General features: G+C 34.7%; 1 protein-coding gene across 5 annotated transcripts in view; it reads left to right on the top strand.

Annotated features, from left to right (window-relative positions):
• EPHA6 (EPH receptor A6) overlaps positions 1–14,196 on the top strand; it is a 1,018,620-nt gene that overhangs the window by 655,591 nt on the left and 348,833 nt on the right. The gene's annotated exons all lie outside the window — the stretch shown is intronic.

The following is a 14,196-nucleotide window of genomic DNA, read 5'->3' as shown; positions in this document are numbered from 1 at the left end:
ATACATCTTTCATTACAACTTTATTTTAAACATATATGTTTATTGCTATATGAGGAAGATTTCGCAGAGACAAGAGGAATTACAAGTTACTGCAGACCTTTCTGTGGCCATGCTTATCTTCCCATGCTTGGTGTGAGTCCTCTTGGGAACATATCTGGTGCATCTTGTGTCTCGAGCAACTATTTCTTTGCTGGACATAGTGCAATAATTCAATAAAAATTGAGAAATAAGTGATTAGATGAATGATTTGTCACTCAAACTTCCACTTTATTTTTTTCCTATGTTTATTATAATTGAGAAAAGAGCGCTGCGTCTGAGCATGTGATTAACCCAGAAAGTGGTTTATTGGCTTTTAGAATTATGCCAGAATAGGTACTCTGAGTTTCTTTCTTTGCACAATAAGTAGGTAAGGGTAAAACATACTGTTGATAGCTGAAATTAAATTTTAAGGACTGTCCTTCCCTATCAAAAAATAAAAAATGAGGATGGAGGAGAAACAAAGCTGTAATTCTGGTAAAGTAGACACTTTGAGAGTAGATTCTCAGTGCCCTGAAAGCATCATTGTCAGGATCAGCATATTGTACCATCATCTAAAAAGTAGAGTTGATCCTAGGTCTCCTGTCTTAACCCAAATAGCTCAAGGAAAACTGAAGTGGTACCATTTCAGCAGCAGCCTCTGGCTACTTGCAGATGTACATATAAATTATTTCTGGAGAAAAGCTTTCAAAATTTAGGACTCAAAGACACCAAAGACTGTGATCAGTCAATAATATCACAATCAAAGAACATGAAACACAGGAAAAAGTAAAACATGAATGAACCAGCAGAAACAATCAGCGACAAATTTAGAATCCCAAAGACTATATATATTAAAGAATCATACATAGAACAGCTATATATGGAATGTTAAAAAGAAATAAGAAATGAAATGAAGGTGAGAAAAAGATAAGAACAGGCAGATTGTAGGGGTGGAATGGAACTTCCAAAATTAAAAAAAAATCATTATTGTAAGGAATATTGAACCAATGGATTAAAATACCATACATTTTACATTTATATATGCATTTGTGTATATGTATATATATATATGGCAAACAATAATAAAATGAGAAATTTAGCAAATAGACAAGTAAAAGAAAAATATAAGAAGAATAAAAGATATGGAAGATAGGATAACAAAACTGAACATACAATGAGCTGCATTTTAAAAAAAAAGAATGGACATCATGTAATACATACATGAACCATGGCTATATATGTGTGTATATATATATACATATATATATATATTAAAGAATAATAAAATGAGAAACATAGAAAAGAGACAAGTAAAAGGAGAATACAAAAGAAGAATAAAAAGATTTAGAAGATAGGATAACAAAATTGAAAATACACTGAGCTGGATTTTAAGAAAAAGGAATGGACGTCATGTAATACCTACATGAATCTGGCTATAAGTTGTCTAGAACCAATGAATCCATGGAGTATAGCATATCCAATATAGGAAAAATAGAACTTGTGTTTCTAGATATGTAGAATGCACAAAATCTATAGTAGAATTGCAGAATCTAAAGGATATAAAGGTGGCCATTTTAAAATTAAATATGAGACCACTGAGAAAGGAACAATTAAAATTAAAGCAGATTTATTAGCACAAGAGAAAACAGAAAAGTTAAGAATATTACCTTTAGAGTAACCATTCCTTTCTCCAGGAGATCTTCCTGACCCAGGGATTGAACCCGGTCTCCCGCACTGTAGGCAGACGCTTTACCATCTGAGCCACCAGGGAAGTCCAGAGTTATGATAGAAAACATTTAACAACCTCAAATCATCTAGGAACAAAGGTGAAATAAAGGCCTTCAGCGATAAAGAGCTCATCACGAAAAGACCTACCATAAAGGAAATTCTAAATGATGGGCTTCAGTAAGAAGGAAAATGATGACAAAAGGCTAGTATAAGAAGCCGGAAATGAATAAATTAAACAGTAAACATACATATTGTTTTTGTTGTTCAGTCACGAAGTCATATCCAACTCTTTGTGACCCCATGGACTACACCATGCCAGGCTTCCTTGTCCTTCACTATCTCCTGGAGCCTGTCCAATGAGTCAGTGATGCCATACAACCATCTCATCCTCTGTCATCCCCTTCTCCTCCCACCTTCAATCTTTCCCAGCATCAGAGTCTTTTCAAATGAGTCAGTTCTTCATATCAGGTGGCTTAAGTATTGGAGTTTCAGCTTCAGCATCAGTCCTTCCAATGAATATTCGGGACTGATTTCCTTTAGGATGGACTGGTTGGATCTCCTTGCAGTCCAAGGGACTCTCAATTGAGTAAGGGTGTATTAATATAGTATATCTTAAACTAACGTTTCTCAAAGTATGTAATGTAGAGCTAGTCTTAATACGTGTATTTTTTTCTGATCACCATAAGGTTGTATGGTCAAATCAATTTGGAAAATGTGGCATATATTTCCTGTCTCTGGAATTTAATGAAGCACATGAGCATAATTAAATGCTTGGGAAATACCTACAGAAAATTAATCTACTTAATTTTATTTAACCTTGTGCTTTCCAAATTTATTTGATCCTGATGGTAGATATAGGTGTGCATACTTAGATCTTCCTTCAAGAGAGAACCTGCTACAAGAGTTCCTCCAGCTGCTGTGGGATCCACTGTTCTTCCCGAGCCCCTAGGAACAGAACCAGGCCTCTCTTGACAGATGCAGAATCTGTTCGGGGCTCTCATTTATCTGGCCAGGAGACTCTCACAATTGCACTGTCATCCAGGCCATTTTCAACACCACTGCATTTCTCCACCTCTCTCTTTTCACAAGAATCAGACTTTCACTCTGGTCTGAAAGCTTTCCTTGTCTGCTTGATCCCTTTCCTTGCACAGGTTTTACCTGCACAGGTATTTCCCTCTTCAATACTTTTACTTTCAACGTCATTTTGGAATCTGCTCCCCAGAAGACTCAAACTTACACGATCATAAGACGTTTTGTTCTTGAACCATAGCAACACATGTTCCTTGGAAATAAGGATCCATGGAAAACTTTTTGGGAACTGCTGTTTTAAGCCAAACTCTTGCTGCCAGGAAATTGTACAAAAACTTTTGTTTTAAACCACTCATACTTTTGTAGTAGGAAAATATTGTTTTAAAATTATATATGTATATCCTTTTTTCCTCTTTATCCTTTGTTTTTTTTTTTTTTTTATTTTAGAATAAGGGGTCTGAAAAAATAATCCTCAATGCCAAAGTAAATCAATCTGATATTTTCATTAGGTAATTTTGCCATTCTAAGTGTAGTTTTATTTCGCTGAAGCATGAATTCAAAGCAAGAGGTACAAGGAAGAAAAACAGTTAATATGTTTTGTTCTGTTTTTATTAATTTTTAGTGTTGCAGAGTTGTATATCTAAATCAAATTAAACAATTCATTATAAAATTCTTATTCAAACATGAAAAAATCCAAAAAAGTAGATATAGTTTATTGAGCATTGTAAAATATTCTACTCCTTGATAATCTGTAATGAGAAATATTTTTAAGAGCCTTATTCCTCTTAGATATAAGAAAATTTTAAATAATTTAATAAGTAGGCAACTATTGGAGAAAATAGCTACAATAAACTAATAAAACCAAAGCTCCTCTGACTTTGAAAACAATACCTAGAGATGTCCTCCTGGGTGTCATCATAAATAATTTTTTCAAAGTGAGCAACTGAAATGTCAACAATATATAAACTATCTTACTACATGACTCATTCATTCATTGAAATAGGCTTACCAATTTCTTAGATAGCAGATACCTGTGCAGATGGTGACTACAGCCATGAAATTAAAGACGCTTGCTCTTTGAAGGAAAAGTTATGACCAAACTATACAGCATATTAAAAAGCAGAGACATTACTTTGCCAACAAATATCCATCTAGTCAAAGCTATGGTTTTTCCAGTAGTCATATATGGATGTGAGAGTTGGGCTATAAAGAAAGCTGAGCACAGAAGCATTGATGCTTTTGAACTGTGGTGTTGGAGAAGACTCTTGAGTCCTTGGACTGCAAGGAGATCCAACTAGTCCATCCTAAAGGAAATCAGTCCTGAATATTCACTGGAAGGACCGATGCTGAAGCTGAAACTCCAATACTTTGGCCACCTGATGTGAAGAGCTGACTCATTTGAAAAGATGCTGGGAAAGATTGAAGGCGGGAGGAGAAGGGGACAACAGAGGATGAGATAGTTGCTTGGAATCATTGACTCAATGGACATGAGTTTGAGTAAACTCTGGGAGTTGGTGATGGACAGGGAGGGCTGGAGAGCTGCAGTCCATGGGGTTGCAAAGAGTTGGACACGACTGAGCGACTGAACTTAACTGAACTGAACTGTGCTAGGTATTATAGATTTATTTTAGAATAAGCCTCAAATTCTGAAACTTGCTAAAAATAAATTAACTTGGAATTCATTTCCAAGTACCTATCATGACTAAAACATATTTGGTTTCAAAATTACTATTTTATTTTTACTCAGAGTAATTAATTCTTTTGGATGGGTATTTTCAAATCACGAAGACTAAATTCATTGTTTTAACGAGTTAAAGTTTAAATGAACCTCTCTTCCTAAGGCATTCATATTGGCTACTTTTGAAAATGCCTTTATCTTAAAGGTTTAAAATGTCCTTCCTCAATTCTCTTGTAAGGGAGAGTAAATTAACAGCCTCTGAGACTCTTATAAGGCAGACTGAGTAACATAAGGGAGTTATGTACTCCTTACTGGGCTGTTGGTAACTTTACAGTCTCTCAAAGAATACACCTGCTGCTCATAAAAAACATTTATGTTGCTACAGAATTTGGCTGTGTTTTAAAATCATGTATTTCCAATGACCTTGTAGAATCCATACTGATCTAATATTTTCAGAGGAAAATAAATAAGAATTGATATCTGCCCATTTACTTGAGAAAATCACTGGAAAATTAGAAAATTTCATTATCATTCAAGTTCTAATATAGGAAAAGTTGGTTTTCTTTAATGTTTTTTACTTTCTTGGTGGACACTATTTGAGTTTGTTTAGCTGTTTTACTTTGAAACTTTGTCTCAATTTATGTATGTTGAAAAAGACAAGTTTACGTTCATATATATTTTATATATATATATATATATTTATGTGTGTGTGTGTATGTGTGTTGGAGAAGGCAATGGCACCCCACTCCAGTACTCTTGCCTGGAAAATCCCATGGGCGGAGGAGCCTGGTAGGCTGCAGTCTATGGGGTCGCTAAGAGTCGGACACGACTGAGCGACTTCACTTTCACTTTTCACTTTCATGCATTGAAGAAGGAAATGGCAACCCACTCCAGTGTTCTTTCCTGGAGAATCCCAGGGACGAGGGGGCCTGGTGGGCTGCTGTCTCTGGGGTCGCACAGAGTCGGACACGACTGAGTGTGTGTGTGTCGTTGAAGCTAAGTCTCTCCAGTCATGTCCAAATTTTTGCGACCCCATGGACTTAGCCCACCAGGCTCCTCTGTCTATGGGATTCTCCAGGCAAGCATCTTGGAGTGAATTTCCATTTTCTTCTACAGGGTGTCTTCCCAACCCAGAAATTGAACCTGAGCCTCTTACATCTCCTGCATTAGCTGGCAGGTTCTTTATCACTAGTGCTACCTGGGATAAACACACACACACACACACACACACAAAGCTAATGACTTAAATACAGTTAGAAACATCATTATTTCCACAAAATGATTGAAAATGTGAGTGAGGATATTAGAGTTAACTTAGATACTCCTTAAGCCTTTAGTAATAGGAAATCATTGTCTATAATTAGAAGATGTTAAGTTTTAGGTTGCAAAGAGTCAGACTGGATGAAGTGACTTAGCACAAGCTTTAGCTGAGGAAGTATTCTGCAGTCCTTCATGGTTGAATGCAATATAAAGTGTTTTTGGCTGAGTTTCAGTTGGCAAAGGCAAATTGTTCCCAGAACCTGTGTTTTATCTTTCTATATAACACAAAGACATTTAAAAAAGGCAATCCATGCATTCATTATTTCCATATGTCCCTTGATTCTTGTGATTTTGTGGGGTAAATCACAGCAAGTAGATGGATGAAATCTTTCTAATTTGCCCTAATATGTATGACTACTAGGACTGCTGCTACCAACAACCTCGTGGTAATTTTCTTAATATTTAGTAAATTATGCATCATAACATTTTTACCTTAGCATATTTAACAGCTACATATTTTTAAAAGACCACCATATAGTCCTTCTGAAGATTTAGTTCAGTTGTTGGTTAGTACAGTGGCTAAGATTTTTTATTGCTCTCTTCTATCCGTAACATGGCAAATAGGTGTGACAGACATATATTGCCCTATAGCTTCTGAAACATGTCACATTAAGGATTATTACAAACCACTATTTTTAATCTCAAAATGGTGCTATTGTACCAGTGAGAGCTACATTAACAACTAGTTAACTGATCATGCCCACAGATGCAAGTAACTGACTTGAGGCCCAAGTAACTAACTCTAAAGGAGGATCTGTCATCTGAAGAAATTTCTAGACATTGGTGTTATTCTCACCCATAGATTGCAACTGCACCGCTAATCACATAAGGCATCTGACTCCTGGGCATTCAGCTGATTTACCCTACTAACTCTATTGGCATGGAATTAAAAGAGGAAAGTTTTTGTAGTTCTAAGTGATCTATTAAATAACCAATGCAGTTTCCATCGATAAACTCAGACTATAATTGATTATTAAAATATGTCTTACTGTAAGCGACAGATGTTTCCACCAACTACATATACATCTATTTAATAATATCAATAGCAAAAGAACCAGTCTATCTTGTATTTGAAGAGGGTATTGCAGTTCAGAATATCTTTCATATGCATTCTTAGTTGATGCATCACAGCTATATTGTGAGGTGAATGAAGCTGAGGTTTTTATTTTTTATCTGAATGTGCTATGGATCAGTAATATTATGGCATATTTACATTCACCTGTCTGTGAGTCACACAAAGACATCACTGTATCTCCAAATTTCAGCTCAAAAGAATCAGATAATTAGATGTTAAGTTGATTAAGTTTTATGTGTTAAAAGAGAATCTTCAAAATACCGTCACCCAATCTAGTGACAAAAAAAATAGAATCCCATATTAGATTGAGAATTCCATATTTGATTGAGATCTATGAGATACAGGTTAATGGTCAATCTGCTTGTTCCAGTTTCCTATTACTGCATAACAACAGTACCCCAAAAATGTAGTGGCTTAAAAATAAGTATAGCATCTCATGAATCTACAGACCATATAATTTGAACAGGACACAGCAGGAGCTCCTCAGCTGGGATGATAGAAAATAGGTTAGGGGCTGGAACACCTGCAGAATGGCCATGCTTAGGGTCTCATCATCAACCCCTCTCCCACCACCTCCCTCTGTCCTCCACCACCTCACCAGCTCTCTCTCCAGGGTTCCCCCAAGTGGCTATTCTGGAATTCTCCACAGCTTGACAGTCCCAGGCTAGTCATACTTCTTAGATTGCAATGCAGAGCTCTAAGCCAAAAGTGAAAATTGCCAGTTTTCTTAGAGAGTGGGCAAGTAACTGAAATTGCTCACTCCTACACTATTTTATTGGTCAAATCAGTCACAGGCTAGACAAGATTCAAGGAGTGAGGGGCAAAAATCTGACTTTTCAATGAAAGGAGTGTAAAAGACTTTGCCACCATCTTTAATTCGCTGTGCTACTTTATTTTATACCTATATAATATTACATGCTTTGTTTCTAGTTTGTACTAACTTAAAAATAAATATTTTTCAGTATGGGCAAAGCAAGTATTAATGTTGAATGTGTATGAAATTCTAGAAGTTTTAAAACTATTTTAATAATTGCATATTACTGTAGGGTTAAAAAAAACCAACTAGTTAATTTATAAAAGTAAAGCAAAAAGAAAGAAAAACAGAAAACTATCACAAAAAAGTCTTTCAGTTCTTTGAATCTGGACTATACATTGGGTTGTGCCAATGTGGTCACTGCAAATAAAATAGAATTATAGAATCAGATTATCCACTCTTGAAAGTAAGGCAATTTATGCAGATGCAATGAAAAAGAATCCATTACTAGTACCACGGACCCAAGTACCAACTGATGAATACTTAAAATGGGCAATATTTGTGACCATGACCAAAGAACAAAGACTTCTTCAATTGACCCAGATTATATTTTGCTGCTGCTGCTGCTAAGTCACTTCAGTCGTGTCCGACTCTGTGTGACCCCATAGACGGCAACCCACCAGGCTCCCCCATCCCTGGGATTCTCCAGGCAAGAACACTGGAGTGGGTTGCCATTTCCTTCTCCAGTGCATGAAAGTGAAAAGTGAAAGCGAAGTCGCTCAGTCGTGTCCGACTCTTAGCGACCTCATGAACTGCAGCCTTCCAGGCTCCTCCGTCCATGGGATTTTCCAGGCAAGAGTACTGGATTGGGGTGCCATTGCCTTCTCCAAGATTATATTTTAATTTACCCTAAATTTAGCTTATTGATTCATCATAGACAATTTCCTCTGATTTGATTTCAAAACTAGTTTATATGTGGAGTAAGTAAATTATATATATATATCCATTGTTTGTTAATGAGGCAGCTTAAAATAATATTTCTGGAAAATGAGCTTGCTTTGCCTTGAATTCCCTTTCTTGCCTTTAACACCATCTGTAGTTATCTCCACATTATCTCAATATGTTTTTTTGGATTCAAACACCAGTGCTGGAACTAAAAGAACCATGAGTGCATTTGTGTGTGTATGTGTGGTCTGTGGGAAGCTACAAATTACTGCAATCTGTTTATTAATATTACATTACTAATTTTCTGTCATTAATGACAATCATGGGATATTACGCAGTTTCCAGTCACAATATCTTACTAAACCTATACTTTGTTGTGTTTGAGTATAAACCTTGAAGCATTCATTTGATACACATCTTAATATTACTGGTCCTCTAAGGAAATTTAAAGACAATGACTGCCTTAGATCACTAACTGAAAATACTGAGTTATTTAGAGCATAATGGGATGATTTTCAAGTCACGATGATGTCACTTACAAAGAAGGTTTAAAATCTCTCTGACGGAGGGGGACTACATTCCTTGAAACCTAAATTATGCTTTGTAGCTTTGTGCATTGATCTTAACAGATATCTTTGTTTCAGTTTTGAACAAAACAAATATATCTGTCATCAGATCACAATTAAGACCCATCAGCAAATATAACAAAAAAATTAAAGTCTCGTCATAGCAACAACGTACCTTTAAATGGAAAGATAAAATGAAAAATACATCTTTTCGAAATAAAAATGAAAAATAAATAGGAAAGTGTTTTCTTCCTATTCTAGGTGAGACTAAGGCATTCTCATGCTTGTACATTCAAATGGATTTCTGCCTCCTTTTCAGTGCAAGAAGCAGCTCTCTGTCACCATGTTATGCAGCTGCTTTGGACAAATGTTAGGACTTTACATGATACTCAGAGAAGATGTTTTTCCATGGAGACTTTTCCACAGAGCATTTTTTTTTCACTACTGGAAATTTCACTCTAGTGGAATTTTATCTTCTTTTTTATTCTTATCTATAATTTTTACCTTCCTTATTATTCACTTTAATTCTGTCAGAATAACTAGCAATGAAGTGATAGTTTTGGAGTCCTGCCACCTGTGTTTATTGTCCAGTTATTTCATTTTCAAAGACTTGTTCTCTACTAGTCTTTGTACTTCTTATCTATCATATAATCCAATTAACACTATTGTGAAAAAAAATTAACTATGTACATTCTGTGTACTCTACATTTTTCTTCTCTAAAAACCATGTTATTGTATCTAGCTTTATTTTTTTAATCCACATTCCACAACTAGGAAGAATTAATCAAAGCAGCATGAATATGTTGCTTTTCTCATTTTGTGTCACTCCATTCAGCCTTGTTCTTCCAATCGTTTAACTTTGAAAACATTCAGTGTGACATTTGGAATACTGTTTATATTTGAAGAAGTCAACATATGTGTAGTAATGCTTCCAAAGACTCTTACTATGTTTTCTTCTTCTCAGTGGCATTTATTGATAATTTATCTTAATTTTATGATAAAATTGCTTCATAATGAACTTTTATATAGCTACCTTAGTATCACTGATATTACTGATAACTATTGATATCAGTAGATATTGGAAAACTTTTTTTTTTCTTGTATTTATTTTTCAATAAATTTATTTAATTGGAGGCTAATTACAATATTGTATTGGTTTGCCATAGATCAACATGAATCCATATGTCTAAACTAAGCATAATTGTCAAATATTCTTATAGTGGGTATAATGTCCTTTCAATTTCTCACCTTTTAGATAAAATAATTTTATCCATCCTCAATACTTCAGTAAATATGAATTTTAAAAAATGTTTTGTTCTACATATATATTCCCTCCTTTTTCTATGTATGTTATTAATATTATCACCAAATTTATGCATAGTTTTAAAATTTTATAAATTACTCAAGCCTTAAGAAAGAATGATAAATTTCAAGTGTTGTCTATGATATACTTTTAAGAAAATCACGGTATCAAGCTTTAAACATTAAATTTCTAAATTTATACTTAAAAGCCATTATATTTATAGAGTAATAGAGCACAGAATCACCTGGAGAAGGAACTGGCAACCCACTCCAGCATTCTTGCCTGGAGATTCCCATGGACAGAGGAACCTGGTGGACTACGGTCCGTGGAGTCGCAAACAGTTGGATATGACTGAGCGATTAACACGCACAGAGCACAGAAGGAAAAACTATATCCCATCTGTACAAGGGTAGGTTACATGAATACAGATGGGAAAGTTAAAACTGAAGAAATATTAATATATACATAAGTATTAAAATATATTTCAGCACAGATCTCAGGTTTTCAAGCATATTGTTTTGCAAAATATTTTTTGACAAGTAAAATATCGGCTCTTCTCCACAAAGTTATGAAGAAAACAAGTCAGCTATACTGACGTAATATTATTGTTTTGGTTATGGATGTACCATAAGCCAGCAAAACAACTTTTTCTCATCTCTCATTTGAAATATCATTAATTTATGCAGAGTAATTTTAAATTGCTGTAACAATATGTATAATTTAAAAGCTATACATATAGAGCAATTAATTCATCAATTTACTTGTTCAATATATTTGGCCAATGTATTATGAAAGCTTACGATATACTAGAAATATTATATTTTAAGCAATGAGAACAGGCAAGTAAAACACATACAGAATTTTTAAAAAGACCTCTCACAGCATCTGCAGAATTACTTCAAGGCATAAGCCTATAATTGCCCTATTTTAAATGAACTACCTATTTATAATAGTTCCTAAAAGAAAGAAATACTGCTAAACACATCTGTTGGACCTGTAAAAGGGTTTTATATTGTATATTATAATATATATATAAATATATACCAATCTAGATAGCATATTGAAAAGCAGAGACTTTACTTTCCCAACAAAGGTCTGTCTAGTCAAGGCTGTGGTTTTTCCAGTGGTCATGTATGGATGTGAAAGTTGGACTGTGAAGAAAGCTGAGCGCCGAAGAATTGATGCTTTTGAACTGTGGTGTTGGAGAAGACTCTGAGAGTCCCTTGGACTGCAAGGAGATCCAACCAGTCCATTCTAAAGGAGATCAGTCCTGGGTGTTCTTTGGAGGAATTCTGCTGAGGCTGAAACTCCAGTACTTTGGCCACCTCATGCGAAGAGTTGACTCATTAGAAAAGACCCTGATGCTGGGAGGGATTGGGGGCAGGAGGAGAAGGGGATGACAGAGGATGAGATGGCTGGATGGCATCACTGACTCGATGGACGTGAGTCTGAGTGAACTCCGGGGGTTGGTGATGGACAGGGAGACCTGGCGTGCTGCTATTCATGGGGCCGCAAAGAGTCAGACACGACTGAGCGACTAAACTGAACTGACTGATATATATTTATATAAATATATAAATGTGTTTATATATTTTTCTTACAATAAGCTTAACCCTTTGAGAGGGTATAATCATCTCAGTTCTCATAGACTAACTACAATTAGGACTCCATTGGTCTCATTCTAGCACCAGTATTTTGTAAAGGTCACATTGTAATAACTTAGCCATTTTTCCCTAAAAGTAAATTTAAGCACTATTTCAAACAATTAATTATCTGCTTATAAGTTAACTGTTTTCTGAAAATCGGCTTGAATGCTTAATTCTTAATTAATATACTTCTCCCATCAGGTGTACTTTGCTACTATCTCTACTATTGCTCAACATTTAACATTCAAGGAATGCATTTTAATTTTCATTTTAGGTGAACATTAGATGGAATATAAGAAAAAAAGTCATAAATGGTTTTAAAAGTGATTTAGAGTTATCTCCTGTTTTGGATTACTGGAGTAATCAAGAGTTGATTATAGTAAATTATAGCTGTGGTATACTAAATGATACTTCTCTGAAAGTACAGTCAGAAAGTAGTTGTGTACTTAGAATATCTACTTCTATATTTTTTTACTCACACTTAATTTGTAATTTTGTCATAGCAGTTGCCAATTTTTAAGTAAAAGTTGCAGTTGCCAATTTTAAGTAAAAATTAAAAAAGAAATACACTTTACCCACTAACTTAGTACACCCTACCAACTAGCTTGTTAACTCTTCTTCCTTCCAAGTTAAGAATTCCATCTTGTATACTTAAATGAATGTAAGAAAAGAAAACAACTCTTTTGGTTACCAGCAAAAAAACCCAATTCTGATGATTACTTAAGGATGTCAAAATGTCTAGTCCAAGGCAGAGTAGAATGTTCTAGACTCAGGAGTGCAGCAATCAGAAAAACTGAGGTTATTCAATATAATTCTCTCTATATATCTTCTCATTATGAATTAAGTATCATTGGAGAAGAAATCCATAAGCATTTATGCTTTCTTTTATATTTGAGGCAATCATCTTTGTTTGTCACCAGTCCTATTTTCCCCTGATTGTGGGGCTAACTTAGATATGGTCTTCGGAGAATCAGTGTGAGCTAGAAGCCACCCCAATTTGCACTTCCACATTGGAGCACAATTCTAGTAGTCCAGTTCCCAATGACATGTGACCAGAGCTGCACCATATGTTAAATGATGGCTAGGTATTCCTTTGCAGATATCAATCAGTAGATATGCATTAATATTAAACACTATCTATGCATCCAACACTCCTTTAGTTTTTTATTTTGTTCTTTGAAGGAACTGATATCATGTTTTTGAGGCTATTACTGCCTATTTAGGGGTATATATTGATACACATTGAAATAATGAGAGGAAGGAACCATATAGTATAAAATTATTCTGTCATTCTTTGAATCATTTCTTGAAAATGATGTAGCAAGAGAAAAAAAAGTTTAATTCCCCCATGCCACCCCATGATCTCTTTGTTTGAAAGTTTAGAATATTATCTTAAATAATATACATTAAAGAGTGAAGTGAAGTGAAAGTTGCTCAGTCATGTTTGACATTTTGTGACCCCATGGACTATAGCCTACGAGGCTCCTCTATCCATGGAATTCTCCAGGCAAGAATACGGAGTGCATTGCCATTTCCTTCTCCAGGAGATCTTCCCAACCCAGGGATCAAACCCAGCCTTCCCTCATTACAGGCTGATTCTCTACTGTCTAAGCCACCAAAGAGTAACAGACTTAAATACAAACTATTTTAAAATAAATGATATTAAGATACATATATATCCAAACTTTGTATATGACCCATGCAGAAAAAGATGAGAAAGAAGATATGAATAAGTGCAAAATAAAAAATTAATGAAACTGAATCAAGAAGAGTGTATTTAATTTATAAAATCAAAATCCAGTGTTTCTGAAGACTGATAAAGTAAGCAAGCTTGACAGGAAGGAGGAAAATGATATTTATGAAAGAGATTTTCAATGATAAGTCAAGCCTAATTGTAAATTTAGATCTATAAATGTAATGGATAATTTTCTGTTGATAAAAATGAATAGGAAGAATATCTGAATATAGGATAAAATAATTGTAAAACATGGCCAAATATCTGTCCCTGAAATGATCTATCTCAATTGAGGTTTCAAGGAACAGATAATTACCATGTTATGTCAATTATTCTGGAACATTAAAAAATGAAAAAGTTTCATAATGTATTCTCTTAAATATAACCTAACTCAAATAG

This window comes from Bos grunniens, chromosome 1 (assembly GCF_055505025.1).
Source record: "Bos grunniens cultivar Pamir isolate PY7600 chromosome 1, Bosgru_T2T1.0, whole genome shotgun sequence".
Lineage (NCBI taxonomy): Eukaryota > Metazoa > Chordata > Mammalia > Artiodactyla > Bovidae > Bos > Bos grunniens.
This window is presented reverse-complemented; position numbering and strand designations above follow the sequence as displayed.